Source organism: Bactrocera dorsalis, chromosome 1 (genome assembly GCF_023373825.1).
Source record: "Bactrocera dorsalis isolate Fly_Bdor chromosome 1, ASM2337382v1, whole genome shotgun sequence".
Taxonomy (NCBI): domain Eukaryota; kingdom Metazoa; phylum Arthropoda; class Insecta; order Diptera; family Tephritidae; genus Bactrocera; species Bactrocera dorsalis.
In genome coordinates, this window is record NC_064303.1 from 32776076 (window position 1) to 32783100 (window position 7025).

Below are 7025 nucleotides of genomic sequence, written 5' to 3' on the forward strand. Positions count from 1 at the left end.
ACACAACACAATGTTCCATGCTTATGCTGTTGTTGTTTTTGTAGAACAATGTTTCAATTTTTGGTTGGTGACATATTCACACATGTGCGCATATGTATGTTTGTATGCTTGTGCATTATTGAAGTTATACTTCTTTTTCTTTCGTTTGTGTTTCATTTCTGCGAATTCTCAACTATTTTGTGTGACTTTTGGTTGAAATACTCTGCGTTGGTCGTTCGAAAGTTAAGACTATACTTCACCGGATCATTTCTGTAGTCAGTCTTCATTTACTTTCTTTGTAAATCGACCCGCGATGACGAGGTATGTCGTTTTATCTGACAGTGTTAGGTTTATCAACTTAATTTCTAATTTTGTCTTGTGGCATATTAGAAATGATGTTTCTTCGAAAATCGCTCGCTTTCAACGGATAAAACGACTTCTGAGTGGTGATTTTAATGAATAAATTCCAAGGTTTTACACAAAATTAATGCAGTCGATAAGTACAGTACGCATATGTATGTTTGTATGCTTGCGCATTATTTTTTTCGTTTGTGTTTCTTTTCTGCGAATTCTCAACTTTTTTGTGTGACTTTTGGTTGAAATACTCTGCGTTTGCCGTCGAAAAGTTAAGACTATACTTCCCAGGGTCATTACTGTAGTCAGTCTTGTGGGTTGACAATTCACAAGTCGCAAGGAGGAACTTTCAATGAAATTGTTTACTATTATGAAAAGGTTCAATCTCACCAGTTAGTTTATGTCGCAATGTCAAGAGCTGTTGCCTTTAAAGGAGTTTAAATTATCCCAGTGAACAAACAGAAAAAAATTAATCATGGCTTTGGAAGCAATGACAGGTCATGTCGCGCTTTGCGAGATGAAATGATAAAATTACGTCAAAATCCAATTATCACCTTTCAAAAAGAATTATTCTATTATTATTTCTTAGCACAAGAAAATGTTCATCAATAATATCATTCAATTGTCATAGATATAGATATCAATCCGTCAGATCCCAGAAATGATAATTGAATTAGACTTTGCTTTATAAAATGTCCATAATAAATTTATAAAATGTGAATTTAAGAAAGTGTTGGTCACTCCACCATATTTCTATCTTTTCCCTCTCGCTAGTTTTCTTTCATACAAAATGATATGCATTTTTTGGAATATCACTAAGAAGTATAACTTCTTCCGCGCGTAGGCACTCCACGCACCTTTTTATTATTAAAATTAGTAGCATTTTTTTAAGAACTAGTCTCATTTAATACATTCATTAAAACGCCGATATTAACTCAAAGAATACGTAAATAACAACAAATATTCAGTGACATTACTTCAAGTAATTTAATTAACTTCAAAAATTATAAATTTCAAATCATTGTATTAGTATTCGCAAAAATGTCAAAAGGCTTTATAAAGCAGCATTATACTTTACTTTGTAATTTTATACGCCACAGTTTTGTGGCTCTCCAATTAACCTATGGATATCAACTTTGCAATCAATTAATAGAAAAGTTTTACATGGAAACGAATCGTTTAGTGAAACTCCTGGTGCTACAAAGAATAATCAAAAAGAAAATGTGGAGAGCAATAGCGATGCTTCCACATTATGGCGAATGTAAAAGGAAGAGAGAACTAAAAATTAAAACTTTTTTTTCAATCGCTTAAAGTTGGGAGTTCTCTTTTTCGAGATACATTTATTGTGTATGAGTGTCGTGTATAAGTTACAAACAAAACCAACTTTTAAGATTCTATTAAAAGAACATTTAATTTCGCATATTCCGCCACGCTTCTTTCTATAAGGGTTACACCATTATTTTCTTTGTCGCACCGGGCCGTTACATTTTCACTTATTTTTTTGTTCAGTCATTTAGAATCTTTTATGTATGCCTTTTGTTATACTGAACTCCAATGAAAGCTTGTAGATACCCTTCCCAGTTTCATTATGATAGACCAGTTTACAGTTTTTGTGCGCATGTCTTGACATATTTTTTTTTTCTTATGGCATTATTAAAAGTTTATTAATAACCTTTCACATCATTAAACAGAGGATTAATAAAAAGAACAAAGTAGCGTTTAGATTGTTTGTTCGCAAATGGTAAGGGTCTCCAATGAGGTTGTAAACGATAGTGCCATTTTAATCTCCACCTGCTTGGCACATAGTAAAGTTATAATTTGGAGGTCAGCGTTTTTTAAGAAATTTTAAACGTTTATTATTTATAACATTTTTTAAAGAAAATAATTTTGAATAGTTGGAAAGTTATAATATATGCATAAATAGTGGCAAAAAAGTACCCGGAAATTGTAATAAATTTTTCTTGCCGATTTTCAAGCACCATGTCTTTCACTTTTCTAATATTTTCATCACTTGAAGAGGTCGAAGGTCATCCAGAGCGAGACATGTCATCAACGATCTCTCGCCCATCTTTGAAGGCTTTGTATCCCACGTAGGCCTTTTCTGACAGTCGCAACCATTCCGTACATGAAATTTACTAAGAAATACAAAATTTGAATCAAATTTTTTGTTCGATATTTTTATCGAGTGTAAAAATCGCAACACACTTTTGAGGTGTACCGACTTAAGTAGCTGCTGTAAACAAACTGGTTAACAGATCGCGCTCATATTTGGCATAAGATTTAAGGACAGTTCTACCAACTTACCAAAAAAAGGTGATAACTTTTGAAATATCATTTACCCGGGAAATTTAATTGCAATTTCCGGAACAAATATGTGTGTCTATGGAAAAGTAAATATTTTGATCTAACTTATTAACCATCGTCAAGTATATTTTTAGTAGCATTTTGTATGACTCTGACTTAATTTAGACATAAATATTATTTTATTTCTTTATATTTGCCTACTATCCCCGATTCGGCACTAATCTACTAAGCCATAAATCTTCTTAACTATCAACGGCTGCTACTGTTTGCAGTTAACGACAGAGGGGATGTTCGTGAAACTCGCCAATCTATGCATAATTAGTTGACAAGCCACCACAAATTACACGCCCAAAATATTGCGAATATAATGTAAACACTGACTTTAGTTTCATATATATACTACGTACAGTTAAATATGTGAGTATAAGGTTTTCCTAGTGCAATAAAACAGGCTCTATGCCGACAGAATAACGTTAATTTGATATTAAATAATATACATGTAGTTCTCTTAACTTTTAAAATATTATTTACAAAAACATATTTGTAATGTCAAATTTGTGTTCAAACATTAACATTAAATCAAATATATCATCCATTGAGGCCAAATTGAATGGGGGGGCAGTACGTTCATTATCAGCATACTAAAGTGCTGACGAAAAGGCATGATTTATTAGTTTGGTTAGATATGAAGTGGAATCGGCACAGGCATCATGAAGCTTGAATTGAAGGATGCTGGGAAAAAGGTTGTAAGTAAAGACATCAAACTATCGTCGAAAGCGCAATGAAAAGTTTTCAGATTAATTGACTCATATTGCAGCAATAAGAATCGTTTGCGACGGAGAGTAATACGAGGAGTGTTCAAAAAGTATCGCGAATTTTGTGTTCTTTCAAAAATTATTTATTTATTCATGAACTAGCTGACCCCGCAGCCGTTGTCCCGTGTGAAATTATGTATTTTGAAATCAAAAGATAGTTGAATTTATCATTACATTTTTTTTTCAATGAAACACAGTTTTATAAACAACGTTTTTTGGTTTTTGTTCCGGTGTACAGAAAAGATGGTTTTCGAACCTCGTACCGCCTAACAGTTAATTAATGTCGTGTTACCCTTTAGTTGAACTAATTTAGGCTTTGATGAACGTAATACAATGATACAAAATAATTTTAGATAGAAACATGAAAGTATTTTATTATGATTAATGATAATGAATACAAACAGAAGAAATAATAATAATAAAGTACCTCAAACACATGTCAGAAAAAAATATTGAAAACTATGTTGTGTAGATTGGGATACACTCGGATTAATTCATTAATGGGATTTTCATTCAAGCACTTTGCGGTAAACGATATTCTTTGTTTTTTGGTCAGGCGCAAGAAAAAATAAAGTGGATGGTTTGCCGACACGTGAGCATGCCACTTACAATTGACAATGAGAAAAACATGCATTTTCTAGATTGAGGCCACAAATAGTCAAGGATTGGCCCTGTGATTTGTTGATCGTCATGGCGAAAGCAAGACGAATCGGGAATTGAATTCGTTTAAACTCAAAGGGAATATCCGTTGGGATCATCGGAATCCTTGGAATAAGAACTTCCTCATCTTTAAATTTTCTTTTAAGTATCGACGCGTGAATCACATTGCTCATCAGTTTTCTTATTACCAAACGCGTTCCGTTGCACAGTTTGGGTTGGTTTAAATTTCTAAGTATGATAACTACCGAGCCAACCTTCAGTTGTAAATTGTGCGGTGGTAAACCAGGCACATCCAAGGAGTTTAAAATTCAGTAGGATAGTTAGTGGCTTCTACTTCGTTGGTTACACAGTCGATAGATTTGAATGAATACAGAGTGCCTACGATTTGATTTTGAGGTCATCTACATCTTTATTTTTAGCGGCCAAAATTGCTCGCTCACATAACCATTTAGTATTTTTGTGGTTAGCAACGATATCCGGGAATACTTTCTTGATAAGCTCGTCCTTTTATGAGACGAAATTGCAAAAATTTGAAGGAAATGAAATCAAACCGCTCGATTCGTCAACAGGAACACGGCCATTACCGATAGTCATCAATTGCTTCGAGAAATCATCAGGAGATAGATCGTTCAACAATGCAACTCTCATATTTACAGAGAGTTGAAGTTTCTTTACATATCGCCACAGATTTGATGCTTTGAGGCAAGCGTTTAGTTCGTCGGCAGCAGTAGATCTTGGAATGACTGGTAGTGTTTATCGGTAATCGGCAGATAACAAAATCATTGCACCACCAAAACATCTCGAGTCATTGCGCAGATATTTTAATGTTCGGTCTAGTGCTTCCAATGCGTGTTTGTGCGCCATTGTGCATTCGTCCTATATGATTATTTTTGATGCTACTAAAACTTTAGCCATTGCGGAGTGTTTCGAAATGTTACATGTCGGCTGTTCAGTAGTTTGAAGGTTTGATGGCAATTTTAACGCTGAGTGAGCCGTACGGCATCCATCTAACAATGTGGCCGCTATTCCAGAAGAAGCAATTGCTACCGCAATTCCGGATCTCGCACGTACAGTGGCCAAGATTAATGACATGAGGAATGTCTTCCCAGTTCCACCGGGGGCATCTAAAAAAAATAAGCCACCGTTGCCATCATCAATTGCATTAATCAGTGTATCACAGACTTCCTTCTGCTTAGGATTCAACAGCACTACATTCGATTGAACTGATTGGATTAGTTCATGAGGATCATATTCACGTTCACGTTCCAATTCTTTATTAAATGCGTCATTCATTCCGCGATCTGGCGCTGGCATTCCTAACCTAACTAACAAACTGCCGCACATGAGGTAACACATATCTTCGATCAAGAGCAAAGTCTGGTTATGCATTTCCTCATTCACCTCAAGATCGGAATTTCTTGCGCTGACAAGAATTCGATGTAAAATATCTTCTAAATGTTATCTTTGTATTTGTTCCACAGATCACGTGGGATCGATGGGAAGCATGTCGAAATGATGATAGCAAATAATGTGCGTATCTGACTTGGAGATGCAGAAATAATTGCTTCAGCGATTGTCGTGTCCCAATGAGTATCGTTTTCAAGCAAATTCAGCTCTTGACATGCTGCAGGAAATGTGGGGCACACTATACGATTAACAGTTCGTAGTGATTCAAATGATGTTGGCCCTTGAATATGTACCAGTCGCAAATAGAAACATTCATCATTCTTCGGATTAACTGTGTAAATACGACCAAGAGCATCAGTAGAACGCATGTCTGAATGACCAGGAACTGCATCGCCTTGCTTACGACGTTGAAATTTTTTCGATATAACGTTCCAAATGTAATAACGTGGCATTTCTAAGTAAAAAAACGTTCGTGCGAACGGATCGCTTTGACAAATCGCAAAGAAGCTGATCAGTGTTGTCGCTGGAGGTGTTTCGGCACGTTGAACAGCATTCGACGCTGTGAAATATACTCTCTGACCGTTCTCTAGATGCACCCCCAAATATGCAACAGTGGGATGACGTTCGTGAATATGGATTGAAAATATACGCCAAATTGCTTCATTGCAGTTCACATATCTACCAACTTGATAGCGCGTGATTTCATCGTTGATATTGGATGTTTGGATATCAAAAACCGTCATGTCGCTCCCTTTCGAGAAATATTTGCAAATGTATTTAATTGACTTGACCGAATTGCAATACTCAACATTACAATGTGCTTTTCAAAAAGTTGCACACACTGTAACATTCACAATACGCAATGACTTAAATGAAGTTGAACCGTGAGACGCATAACAGTCGGAAAACGTTCATGAATTGCAAAAGTACATATCCTATAAAAAGCTTTATTTCAGTTCACGTATCGACCCATTTGATACTTGCTGATCTCATCTCGTTCAAGGCCAATAATCGCCATGTTGCTTTCTTTGGTGCCGTATTTGCAAACGTATTTCAGTAATTTCACCAATCTGCAATACTCAACATTGACATGAGTTTTGAATGTGAATTAGACAACAGTGGCGAATATGGTACGATCCATATGTTGTCGGCTTCGATATTCACTCCTCATTCATGTGCTGCCATTGTCGTCTGGTGGCCTACGCCGATGGAGAGTTTGCGTTTCCGAAAAAAATGTACGTGGATAGTGTTTCGTGCATTTATTGTCAGAATTACAAACCGAAGTGGGATTGTGGTGTTCGCAATGTCCATAAACCATACAGATTTTTACCACTTTGTATAATTCTGAATCTATCTCTGGATAAGGAATTTCCGCAAAAGTGACTATCCAAAGGAGAAGAAGCGGCAAACCTCTATTTTGCCCTCAGCAGAGTACATCTAGCATCCAATAAACGTTGCTTCAAGTAAAGTCAATCAAACATCGTAACTGTTGTTTGAAAAGTCGTG

General features: G+C 35.7%; 1 pseudogene; it reads left to right on the forward strand.

The window, feature by feature from the left end:
* The first annotated feature begins 224 nt into the window (after nt 1–224).
* On the forward strand, nt 225–427 carry LOC125775878 (small nucleolar RNA U3; annotated as a pseudogene).
* The last annotated feature ends 6598 nt before the right edge of the window (nt 428–7025 follow it).